This window comes from Pogona vitticeps, chromosome 2 (genome assembly GCF_051106095.1).
Source record: "Pogona vitticeps strain Pit_001003342236 chromosome 2, PviZW2.1, whole genome shotgun sequence".
Classification (NCBI taxonomy): Eukaryota; Metazoa; Chordata; class Lepidosauria; order Squamata; family Agamidae; genus Pogona; species Pogona vitticeps.
In genome coordinates, this window is record NC_135784.1 from 295089122 (window position 1) to 295103058 (window position 13937).

Here is a 13937-nt window from a genome sequence, read left to right on the forward strand (position 1 = left end):
TTGTGTTACCAACATGTTTGACTCCACTTTGCTTACAAGCATTTTCAGTTAGGAGTGTGGGTAGCCCCTCGCCTGCTCCTGGCCCATGAAAAATTCTTCAGGTTTACAGAGTTCACATACTGAACAGTTTTTAGAAACCCTCCTATTTCTAATTACTAACCTACTCTGGCTCTAGCCACAGATTTTTTTAAACCACAAGTTAACATGCTCAGTTATAATAATGTTGGTGGGTGACTCTTTCCTACAAGAGCAGTTGAAGCCCTCAGGATTCTCCTCAGAACAGGAAGGCCTGGCCTTAGAGGATTTGTTTCCTGATTGGCTCTCAGGGGTGTCCGTATTGATCTGGCCAAAGACACCAGACCTTGCTTTCTAGCGTTGCCCCTGCACGGTCTGCGTCTAAAGAATCTTTAAATCCCAAGCAGAAGCAGGAGATGGAGGCCCGTTCCAGCAGGCCTGACTTGCTCCTGTCCACCTCATTCCCTCATAGGCTGTGCAACATGAGCAGCCTCTTCCCCAAGGTGTAAGACTTGAATCCCCGCCCAGAGGATGGTCAAGGAACAAGCTAAACCCTCCTGTTACAGAGAGAGAAGGATTGGTGGACCCTGTGGAATGGATCTTCAGACAGTTCCAGTTTTGAATTTTGGGGAATATATTCCTGAATGTCTTTGTGTTCCTCTGAATTAATAAACAGAGATTTGTTGTTGTTGTTAAGGATATAATGTAGTGATGTAAGGGCAGGAAGTACTGGGGCCTGGAAACTATGAATAATCCCCACCCCAGAACCCATTAGAAAGGAATATATCACATATCCCCACCAGTAAGCGATAAAGAACTCAGAAAGCCACAGGAAAAGCAAGGGATCTACAAGTTACAATTATTTCTTGACAGTTTTGTTTACTGTGGTGCCAAACAGAATTAGAAATCTGTACTTCCCAGCTATATATGACATGTTTCAATTCACCATGACAGATTTGTTGGGTTAGGGGTATTTGAACATTAAAAATATAGATTTTACAAGATAATGGGACAAATCTCCTGATTTTGTTATAAATGACATTTATGGAATGTTACTTATGCAGCCTCAGTTCTGTTTTTATGTTGTATGGTTTTAAGAGTTGTATGGTTCCAGCTACTGAGCAGTAAAAAATGTAATAAATTAATGAATAAATAAATAAAACAGCCTCCTCAGCACAGCAGTTGAAGAAGGGGGCAAATAACAGGATCAGAATGGAAATGGGTGGTAAAAGCTGCTCCTGGTTGCGCCTGCTTTGCTTTTAAATTTTATGCTAGGGTTGCAAGAAGGAATTGACAGATCATTATTTTTCTGGCTGGTATTAGGTTATACATATTCATCAAGACATCCGCTCTAACCCACCCACTGATACATTCATCAAATAGTTTTTAACATGTAGAAAAATGTGTAGTTTTATATTCTTTTTAAAATTTATTTAAACGTGTTCATATTTTAAACACTTTTATTCACCAAAAAGATGAACTTTGGAATGTGTTTTCTTTCTAATATGCTTTTTCTAAACATTTCCCCCAAAATATATATTTTATATGCATCATGATATATTTTTGAGTCAAGAATGGCAATACAAACTTGGAGAAGTGAGAAATCCAAAGAATACAGTAACTGTGATTACTGTCTATGTAAGTTACACAAACTAGGGGGTACAGATCAGATTGGATTATTTTGGAACACAGACCCCACAAAAATCCTCAGATTTCTCAATTTGCAGGATAGCATTGTTACCGGTTTGCAATTACCAGACCAAATACTTATACCTATAGTTCTCTACATCTGCTGGTACAATGTTGATCTGACTGATCAAAAACAGAAAGGATCACAAGTATGCCTTCAGCTATCTGCCTGGTGTACCCATGCATGTGCTTCTTGGGGGGGGGGGGAGGGGGGCTTTTTTCCACACTGAATGAAAAAAAAAATTGAAGTCAGAAGCTGGGGAAGACGGTCAAACATTCTCAGTGTGGGGTCTGAATCATTACAGTGCATTATATAGAAATACTGTATATTTTAACAAATAATGAGCAATTATTTATAATAATTTGTAATGCTATTTATTAATACTTATTTAATTAAATGTAATGATTTTAGGTGAAAAATGCATATGATGATAACCCAGTACGAAGAACCCTAAAGCATATCCCATATCTTCATACAAATACTGGCCACTCTTAGATAAGATTCACTGTATGCACTTAAAATTGTAGTTTATGTCTGCAGTAATTTCAGTGAGAACACCAACTTTTCACTGTCTTAATAACCAAAGGTGGAAACAGATGTTACTCAATTTTTAGAGAAGGGAATTCTATAACTACTTAAAGGATCTGAGTGAACAACAGGAGTTTTTCTCGCTTTGCATAGTTTTAAAATGAGTTTGCTTTGTTTGGTTATTGATCTTCAGGATTTAAATGTACCATTCTTCTGAAATCTCTTTTCTCATGTCTGCCTGAATCATGTTTCTTCAATATTGATGTGCTTTTAGTGTAATCAAAAGCTGTTTATAGAATCTATTTTTGCCCCAGCAATGAAGAATAAATAAAACTGCAAGGATTAAACAGACTACAAATACTTTTTGTTACTGGGGATTACTTGTTAAACACCATTCCAGTTCCGCTGGTGGATCAAACTGTTATAATTGAGAGTTTCCTAATCCCCAAGCTAAATGTAGCCTTTCAAGCCATTGCTCTGTGCTCTCAGAGGCCAAAAGGTAGGCCCTGTCTCCTCCAAATTGGGAGCGTTGAACTCTTTGAGACTGCAACACAATCAGCTTTGCTCCTCCTTTGCTTTCTCCCTTCAAGTACTGTAAGGGGAGAGAAAAGGAATACAGCTTGGCACTTAGCTTGGCCCAAGAAGTGCTTTCTCTAGCCAATGGATGAGACTGCTTGGTTCTCCTGTAGCTTCTCTAATCAGGGAAACAAGGACAAAGGAAATCCAGCTGTGTAGTTACAGGGTCAATTCACACATTAAGGGAAATACATATTTCTTTCTATTACGATGTTTGAATCTCATTGGGATGGTGAGAGCCAGGCAAAGCAGCTGCATATTCAGCTGGTGCCTGAAGGAACAATCATTCCTATGCCTCTTTCTGCATTAAGAAGAGGGGGAAGTCCCTTCCTTTCTGTAGACAGAAGTGTAGAATGCTTATTCTGCACAGAAAAAGTAGTTGTTTTGTCATCATTGGGGTGGGTAATCTAACCCTCAAGCCAAATAGTGTTCCCTGCTCCTAGATGCCCCATATGCTTGAAATGCCTTGATCAGTAGAATGAATCAGTTTAAGCTGAATGAATGTGCCAATAAATGAGTTATTATTTTTTGCAGACAAAAGTGGTAAGTAGCTAGTGCAATAAAGATGGAAAGGAAGTATAACTAGTAAACTACTTCAAACTTTTTTTAAAGGCATCAGAATGTATGCAGCATTATTGGTAACTAGCTGTCTCCCACAGCAACTGCATGTGGTATAATTTGCAGATGTGGCTAGTATCACTTTGCTCATCCTTGATTTAAAATCATATATAAATGTTACGAATCATAGTGATACACTTTCTTGGAGACTCTATTGGAGATCTAAAAAACGCTTACTAACTTTTTCCTTCTTGTGAATCTAAGCTGTTCAGCAAGGAATTTTCAAGCCCTGTGAGACTTTTCACCTCCAGGCCACAATGAGACAAGACAGCACAATCTCTATGCATAGATATTATCTTTTCCCTTTGTGAAGCAAAGAACAAATTTCACTTAATTTTAAAAAACATTTACTGAGAGCACCAGATGTTACCTCACCATCTTGTGTGTCAAGAAGAATTATTGTTCAATTCCTTGCCCTCATACATGAAGATGGGACAAGTAAGAATGTATACCCTGAGAGGCTAATTCTTTTTATTGTGAAATTAGTCCATGTATATCTATTCTGCTTTTGTATTATTATTTTAAACCAGTTACTGGATCATAAAAAAACCCATCCTTCTAGCACATAATGACTAAGTTTATTTGTTTTTAATTTACTGAGCATAGACGCTGGAAGTCAGGAATACAAAAAATGACCTACTTTCTGTTGGGCAACTCTGAGGCGAACACAACTAAAAAGCACAACTGAGGTTGCAGTCACACCAGGGAAACATTTCCCTCTTCTAATGATACTTTCCATACCTTTATTGTTCTAAATTGCAGTCACATGGTGTATATACCTGGACAAGCGTCCCAATGTGTTTTAACATTACCGATCCATTTTCTCCTATTTGATTCGTTATGACAGGCTACACCGTGATACCGATTTATTTTCTCTCTTGTTTTCTGGGGCACTGTCGCACCTTACTTCAATTTTTTTAAAAAAATTAACAATACATCAATATGTCGGGTAGGGGTTCCTGTTTGGTAAATTTCCTCTGTTGCGCCAGCACCTCTAGAAGAACTGCACTTCACTCAGTGGACCTGGCATTCCCACACAGAGCTGTATTGCTTACCAGGCAGTACGTGGAGTGATACAAGGCCAGCCTCGTGGTGCAGTGGTTAAACCGCTGTACTGCAGCCAAAACTGTGCTCACGACCTGGGGTTCAAGCCCAGGTAGATGGCTCAAGGTTGACTCAGCCTTCTATCCTTCTGAGGTTGGTAAAATGAGTACCCAGCTTGCTGGGGAGGCAATGTGTAGCCTGCACAATTGTCAGGTTTGGGATAAACCTGAGTAAATTGTTAAATGCAGTTTGGCAACAAGATATAAGTATTTGTAAGGATCAGAGCTATAAAGTAAAGCTAAGCATGAGTCAATGCAGCTGAGCTGATTGTATCAGCAGGATGAACAATCACAAGGTTGGCTAATCATGGGGATATAGCTGAGAGAACAAGCAGACACCATTGTGGGTTGATGTGGGTGTTGCTGTTGGTCGTGGAGTGTTGTCGTCGTGCTGGAGAATCCTGTGGAAGCCGTATCTACGAGCTTGGGAGAAGAGGAACTCTGGCGAACCGGACTGACTGCATGGTATATTGACCTTGACTATTTACTGGACTCTGACATTGATTTAAACTCTGTGGATATTGCTGTGTGTGACAATTGGGACTGGACAAGGACTACGCTGTGTATATACCTGTACATATCTTGTATATAATACAAAATATTCTACTATCAAGATTGTTTGCTGCCTGTGTCTTCACTTCACTCTGGGAAGCTCTGCTGGTTATCACCTACTGGGTAATCCTTGTTATACCGCTACTCTGTCAATAATTAACTTGTAAACCGCCCAGAGAGTGCTTGAAGAACTATGGGGCAGTATATAAGTAGCATGCTTTTTGATTTGCTACCAATGCCCTAGCATACCTGGCAATTGACATAAGTTTACTTATGTATTGACATACCAGCCACAAAACAATTTAAACAAAAATTATAGCAGGGCAGCCACGCAGCAATAATGACAACCACCTTCCCTATTGACTTGGCTTTGGAAAATACTGTATAGGTTCATGCACATATGTCATACTTCTAAAGAATATATTGAAACACCATTAGAACAAAATAGGAGAAGTCTCCCAGCAAGAGGAGAATAAACTACAGTTGCACCGCTGGCCAGGTAAATGATCCGATAATGGCTGTGTGTCGTGTGACTGGAAATTTCTGCAGTGATCTAACAGGGGTATAACTAAGGAATATTTGCCTCGTGTGATCATGCCCTGAGTTGGAACTTGATGCCTATCCATATGTCAAAGTGACTTTTATTATAACTGGTTGTGAATTTCGTTGTATGGGTATACTGTGTATATACTTACAATGACAATAAATTATTATTATTATGGGGGGCGGGGGAAACAGTTGCTATCACAAACATGACATAGATTTTAAAAAATACTCTTGCTGTGACATAATTCTACTGCTATGCTGCAAATCTGTTTGGGTCAATAGCTGATATAATCTAACACAAATACTTTAAAAGTCAATGTGCCACTGGCAGTGTATATGTGTGAGAGAGTGGAAGAAATAGAGAGTATGTGAAACTAGAGAAATCCGTGAGTGAAGGGAACTTGCAGCCTACTAGGGAGCAAAAGTAGAAGTGGCATTAGTAGAGCTATTAAGATATCCATCTCAAATGCAACTCTTAGTCTAGCCAATCTCTCAATTCATTATGCAAATCTGAGAGAGGACCACTTTTAGATGCACTTGGGTAGTTTCAAAGGACGGGTTAAAACCCCTTATTTTTTTTAAGGAAGCACAGCTGTGTAACTTGCTGGTGGATGGGACTCCTACTAGGACCCAATGTTTGTCAAGACCAGTGGCTCAGCAAAACACTGCAAAAACTGGTAAAAAAACCTGAGTAAAACAGAAAATTAGCTGAGGGCTTAGAAGACAAATATGGGGAAATGGGTTGGAAGAACATGAGCTAAAGGGCTGTGGCGGAAGAAATTCTGGTGGTTTTAAATATGTAGTGTGGAGTACTAAGATTCAATTGTTGAACACATTTACCAGGGGAAAACAGTGAGGAACTGTAATGGAAAAAACCTGGTTCTTACTCCATAGAGGAGTGCTAAAAGTCACCTCATTATCTTTGAGGATAAGAGCCTGCAGAACTTTGGCAAACATGCGAAGAGATATGGTGCAGAGTTTAATTTTATTCTTTTTCTGAATGCATAAACAACATGTAAAAGTGAGTTTTTATTTCACTTGGCATAGAGCCTAAGGTCATAACACATTGCTTCCCTAGTTAATGTCTTTTCCCCACAGCACCAAAGATATACTTCAGACCTACCCCAAGCTCAGTAGGGAATAAGAACAGGGATTTCCCATTAAACAGAAGACAATCACTCCATAATGGAGAGCTGGCGAGTTGCCAGGCCTACAGTACTACTTGCAGACTATTTCCCCAACAAACACCCTTTTCATAGCAAAAGAGCCAGTTTTGCAACTGAGATTTAAAATAGGAACAGTAGAAGCAGTCCAAGTAAGAGAGTAATCAAGAAGGGCAGCAGTCTTTGTTGGCCAATCGCATCGCGAAAGTAGCCTATTCATATACACTGCACTTAAAACTCAAAGCGTGTCTCAAACATATTTTTAAATGTTTACAATCTCATATATGTAGAAGATAGTAATTACTTTATGATGTTAGAAAGGCATTTTGTATGCTCCAAAAAGCCATGCTAACAAAATGCCCATAATTATGACTGAGAAGTTTCATACCTCCAGGATCAGACACTCAAGGAATCCAATGAGCCACTGCTTGTCCCATTTCAGGAAGAATCCCAGCACCCCATAATATATATCCCAGGACGGAGGATATAGCTGTCTCCTTGACCTCTTACTCTGAAGATGGTTATTCCACAGTTTCAACAGTCCTGATACAATGCTCAAGCAGCAGCTACAGAAGTAATACAAAACTACAATTAACATCTGGTGCAGAAAGAGTCCCAGAAAATATGAGCCAGCTAGTCTTCTTAAAATCTTTGCTGGCTGCAAATTACAAAGATGTAAATGATGCCAAAGATCACCAAAAGAGAAATAAATTAGTTATTCACTTTTATCATATTTTTTAAAAAGGACAAACATATGAAAACTCTTTCGGGACTGAATAGATATATGAGACACAGTATAAGCAAACTAAAAAGATTATGTGTCTTTAGGTGTAAGAAGGACATTGTAGACTGTCTTTTCTTCACTACAAATCTGAAATAGGATTTTTATGGGGCTTTTCATTAAAATGTTTAGTCTGCGTAAGATGAAGGAATCAGTGACTCAAATTAAATATGTAAAACAGTCTAACCTTTTCACCTAGATAATCTTGATACAGCCATGATTTGTTAAAAGGCAAGAAGAACAGAAGGAATGTTAGCAAACCTGAGTAGGATTTACTGTGAGGTGACTCAAGGCTGATTCATACGTGCATGTATACCATATTATTTTCCACACCTCATCAAAGATGGCTGAAAATTTGAGCACAATCCACTGAAAAGTATTGCATGTGAAAAAGATATACAGTGTGGTGGCAGATTTTAATAACCCATTCATATATGCAAGCCGTCTTCTAACACTGTGTACTACCAAGTTAATCCTTCACTATATCAAAGAAATGGGAAGCACATAATCCTCCAAATATTGTTGGACCACAACCCCCATCAGTACTAGTCAGTACAGTACAGTGGTGCATGATAGGAGTTGCAGTGCAACATTCACCTAGATCCTAGAGGGCTACATGTTCTATATCTCTGCTATACAGATTTTGCCTTATTTTTAACAGACCTTGTTGTCTGGAGATGGAATTACATTTAACCCCTCAAGCAGACTACGTAATTTGGAACACGTAGCTCGGCTGTTTGAGACAGCTGGAATTCTGTGAAGTTTTCGTGTAATGTGGTTTGTTTCTTTCCATTACCTGCTTGTGGCATGTTTTTAAGGTTGAAGTGGGTTCATCTTATCGTCTTCTGAGAGTAGCAAACATTCCTGTGGTACAGCAAATCTTATTTATTCATGAGCAGAGGACATGTCCACTGAATCAGGACTCAAAGTGTATATCAAATATAATGCTTTTCAAGTGTTTTGAATCGGACATATAAAGAAGCCAGTTGTTGTTACTTTGTGATGCTAGAAAAACACTCAATATATTCTTAAAAAGTCACTTTAATACCTTTTAAAAGATGTACATAATTCTGATTCAGAACTCCATGTTTCCAAGGCCAGAGACACAGCTACATTTCAAGGAAGATGCAAAGTCTAAAGAGTCACTCTTCTCTTACTTCTCCAGGAACAATAAGGAAAGGATTCTGGCCGAGTGCCGCTTCCCATCAAAGTTGACAATATGGAGCTAGATGGACCAACAGTCTTAGTTGGTTAGGGTGACCAGATGAAAAAGAGGACAGGACTTTTGCATCTTTAACAGTTCTGTGGAATTTTTAGCAGTTGTAGCTTGCATTAAAATTGCATCTGCTAAAACTTTATCTTTTAAGCAACTATTAAAAATACAGGAACCTGGTCCTCTTTTTCATCTGGTAATGCTACAGTCAATATACGACAACTTTCTGGCTAACTCTATTCCTAATAATTATATGATTTTTAAATACAGTATATATTTAAAGTCCTGATTATTACCCGTACAGCGTAAAGAAGCACATTCCGATATATATAATTATATATTGGGGACTGTCATTGTCTGTTATATCATACATTTCAAGAACTTCTCAAAAACCATCTAACATCTAAATCCCCCTTAAAAGCCTCATATTTTAGAAGTAACATATAAATAAACAAAAAATTTAGTAACATTTAAAGAGTGAGAGTAATGTACAGAATGAATATTGAATATTTGTGCCAGAATACATCCAAAAGCATAAATTTCAGCAGCATATTGCCTTTAGGTAAAAAGTCAGTATTTGCACTTCTGGTCATAAACCAAGTCACACAACTAGTATGTGATAGAAAATACAACCACCAGTTTCTTAACTAGTGGCAATGAGCCACCTTGATTTATACCATCAGACTTACAGTGGCAGTAAGTAATAGGATTCTGGCAAATTACATAACCAATTGTATTATTTCACAAAAGGACCATCGTTATGACTTCATTGCCCCCAAAAGTAAAGCATTACACATTACATTGTTAACACATTACTTCCACATACTGGTTCCACACATCTTTAAAGGAAGTTAAGGATGATGATGCATATAGTGAGGGTGAGTGTAGAGTCATTCTGCTCTAGGAAGACAAGATTAATTAACCTAAGCTGCTCTTACAAGCTCCTTTATTCTTGTTCTCTTGTAAAAGGTGTTGACTGAAGCAAATCTCTTCTGCTCTGAGCTTTTGAAAACAGGCAAAAGTGGATGCAAATGCAGTAGATAGCTGATGTGTAAACTAGCCCACAGACAGAACCATTATCAGTGACTACCCTTTAGCTTCATTTGGCAAAATTTTAGATTCTTTAAAAAAAAAACCTTTTAAGTTAATGAAATCCAAATAACTTGCAAAAAAAAAACCTAGTTAAAAGTACTCCGGTCCAATTAAAACTATAAGAACACACATATAAAATCAGCACAGCAGCTGCTGCCAAGCAGAGCATTTTTAAAATTCCGACAAAAATCTTTTAACTAATGGTGGTGGAACTACAAATCAACCATGAAAAGCCTTTGAAAATGAAAAGATCTTCAAATACTCCAAAAGAAAACAGTATTGGCATCTTTTGGATTGCAAAAGGAATGCTATTCCCCCATGACGTGCCTCCACTTAAATAGCTTTCTCTCATTGCCATCTGCCCAACCTCTGAAGCCAGGTACACGCAGATGAGGCCCTCCAAAGCAGACCTTGAATAAAGATAGGTTCATATGGAACCATAGGTGCAATATTCTAAAATAGCACTGTAAAAGTTACTTATTTATCTTTGGTTGAGTTATTTTATTTTTGATTAAGCATCATGTTTCTGTTTGCTAGGATTTGATCAGTTTTAGCAAGGCCTGCCAAGACTTTGGACTAACTATCAGCCTGAAGAAAACACAAGTCATGGGCGAGGGCGTGGACATACCTCCCTCTATTACCATCTCCATACAAGAATTGGAGGTTGTTCATGACTTTGTGTGCCTTGGCTCAACGATCTCTGACACTCTCTCCCTAGATGTCGAGCTGGATAAACTCATTGGCAAAGCAGCTACCATGTTCTCTAGACTCACAAAGAGAGTATGGCTCAATAAGAAGCTGATGGCATATACCAAGATCCAGGTCCATACAGCCTGTGTCCTGAGCACATTCCTGTACTCTTGACTCTTTGTGTATAGCAGGAGAGGAAGCTGAACACGTTCCATATGCGTTGTCTCCGACGCATTTTTGGTATCACCTGGCAGGACAAAGTTTCAAATAGAGTCGTCCTAGGACTAGCTGGAATTTTTAGTGTGTTTATGTTACTGAAACAACAATGATTTTGTTGGCTTGGGCATGTCGTGAGAATACCCAAGGCATGTCGGATTCCAAAAGATCTCCTGTATGGAGAATTAGTGCAGGGAAATCGCCCCAGAGGGAGACCACAGCTGCAATACAAGGATATCTGCAAGTGAGATCTGAAGGCCTTAGGAAAGGACCTCAACAGATGGGAAACCCTGACAGCTGAGCATTCAGCCTGGAGACAGGCGGTGCATCACGGCCTCTCCCAATTTGAAGAGACCCTTGTCCAGCAGGCTGAGGCAAAGAGGCAGTCACGAAAGTGGCCAAATCAGGGAGCTGGATAGGGTACAGTTTGTATTTGTCTTCAGTGTGGAAGGGATGGTCACTCTCAAATTGGCCTTTTCAGCCACACTAGACACTGTTCCAAGTCCTCCATACAGAGTATATTACCATAGTCTCTTGAGACTGAAGGATGCCTAATATCTGCAAGTGGGATCTGAAGGCCTTAGGAATGGACCTCAACAGATGGGAAACCTTGACATCTGAGCGTTCAGGCACGCGGGTGCATCATGGCCTCTCCCATTTTGAAGAGACCCTTGTCTAGCAGGTCGAGGCAAAGAGGCAATCCCAAAAGCAGCCAAATCAGGGAGCTGGACAGGGGACAGATTGTATTTGTCTTTAATGTGGAAGGGATTGTCACTCTTGAATTGGCCTCCTCAGCCATACTAGATGCTGTTCCAAGTCCTCTCTTCAGAGCACGTTACCATAGTCTCTCAAGACTGAAGGATGCCTACACACACAAACACACACAAAGATCAGTTTCTGGAAATGTTATAGGTAAGGATGCGGAGATCTATGTTTTTCTTGGAGTTGTAGTCCTAAAACATAAATATGCACATCTTATTAGAGGTGCTGTACTCCCAAAACACAAATCTGTACAGCTCTCGTTATGGTTTATACATATTTTAGGACTTTTCCAAATATCTTCTAATAGTCGCCATGCAAACTATTAAGAGCCTTCAAGGTAGCACAACATAAATGTAGAAACAAGTAATTTAGCGTAAATCGGCCGAAGGAGCTCCTATGCAAGAGTTGGTTATCTGATGTTTGAAAGTGCCTCTGAAGACAATGACCACACACATAGTGCTGGTAAAACTTTATGGCTTTATATCCTGAATAGCTTTAAAACAGTTAAACTTAAAAGAGGCTGAGTCTTGGTTGGCTTAAGTGGAATGCTTTTGTGGTCCACCAGAATTCAAAATTGGCAGTTTTATGACATAATGCTAGCTGTATCTGTCTAATCTGGCTTTTTGTGGGTATCCAGCAATATCTGGGTGGTCATTTCAGCCCCAAACACCATGATCACATATTTTTTCAGTGGTGAAGGATATTTTATGTGCATGTAAACACTCAGGTTCCTTTTAGACATCCGCTGAGAGTACACTCTCATCTGCCACAGCCAAGAATTAGCACACAACCGTACTTTAGATCATGGGTGGAGTGACTGTAGGGTGGCCATCTGTCCGACTTTAAAGAGGAGAATGCTTTATTTGAAGGGTTGTCAGAAGACATGATAATCCAGATCTGCTTTAGGGACCAAGAATCATACAGACGAAACGGTTTTTGAAGTTGCCATCCAGCCAGCAAAATGAGCAGCAGGCACATAGATCACCTGGCCAGAGTCTTTCCCGCTATGGTGTCTTGTCAAGGCTGACAAAGGTTCTTTTAGAATTTTGTTCACAACAAACACATCCACAGACGAAAAGGCATAAAACTTTATTAAAGAGACAATAGAGCAAAAAGCAGAAGTAGTAAAAGAATAGAGAGAAGTATTATGCCCCTTCTGCATGCCAGTATCCCCTGAAGAACAGAGACAGGTGACCCCTGGGAGTCAGTTACTGTGCATGCACAGCACCTCTCTGTTGTATGGTCGACATAGAAGCTCAGCAGTGCCCCAGATCTCTAGCCCTTATATAACTTTTTGGGCAGTGCATATTAACATATCTCCACATGGGCAAGTTCTCAGATGTCTCTTATGCCATTCACTGTCAAAATGAGAACAAAGCATATCACTAATAAGCAAACTGATAACAGCACCAGACATCAAAGGACATAAAAGCATAACACCTGTCTTACCTGAGTATGCCTTACCACTTTTCAAACTCCTGACTCAAGACAGTCTGGAGTAAACAACTAAATTGTTAGGCTGGATTAAGACTGCCAGCTTCCAGCACTTGAAGTCTTCCCCTAAAAACCTCTAATATCTTGTCAGTGCTGAGTGATCTATTAGGCATTCTATTGAAACTGGAATAGTTCATTCTTAATTTGACTCTATACATATACATTAGTACAGGGATAGTTCTTATGAAAAACTAGGCCCCCTTTTTTGCCAATTTGTGGTCACTCCAAATCAGTGGAATTTAAATTAGGAGCTTCTCTATCATGTGGAGTACTGAACATAAGAGCATCTTTATGCAAAGATAATTCCTTCCAAGCCATTCTTATTATATATTTGTTAAAATCTCTAAGGTTAGTCTAATAATGAAGGCCACCAGGTATGCATTTATGAATGTTATACATTCTGCACATGTATCAAAATATGTGTTATTTATCTATTAGTTACATACTAGACTGAAATCCAGTAGCACAACTTATGCTGTATAAGAGTAATGATGTCACCAGCTGTGGCAATTTTTGGAAATTAAACGTAGACCCTTTTCATCATGGGGAAACTTTTAGGGGCTGCAGGATGAGAGATCTTTAACTTCCAAAAATTGTTACCATTAGTAAATCCATCCCAGTTAGCAGCAATTTTCAGAAGTTAAAGATTTTCTCATCCCAGAGCCCCCAACATCTTACCCATGACATAAAAGATCCCAAGGAAGCCTCAGGACCTTTGGAGGTGGGAGCAAATTGGAAATTTTTAATTTCCAAAAAATTCACGAAGGCTTTCACAGCCGGGATCTAATGGTTGTTCTGGGTTTTTCGGGCTCTTCGGCCGTGTTCTGAAGGTTGTTCTTCCTGACGTTTTACCAGTCTCTGTGGCCGGCATGATGCCGGCCACAGAGACTGGCAAAAC

The 13937-nt window shown here is 39.3% G+C and overlaps 1 long non-coding RNA gene across 1 annotated transcript in view; it reads right to left on the reverse strand.

The window, feature by feature from the left end:
- LOC144586643 (uncharacterized) overlaps window positions 1-13521 on the reverse strand; it is a 28782-nt gene extending 15261 nt beyond the window's left edge. The window contains exon 1 of the long non-coding RNA XR_013541571.1: window positions 7180-13521. This is a non-coding gene — a long non-coding RNA (uncharacterized LOC144586643). The remainder of the gene's footprint in view (window positions 1-7179) is intronic.
- Between the last annotated feature and the right edge of the window lie 416 nt (window positions 13522-13937).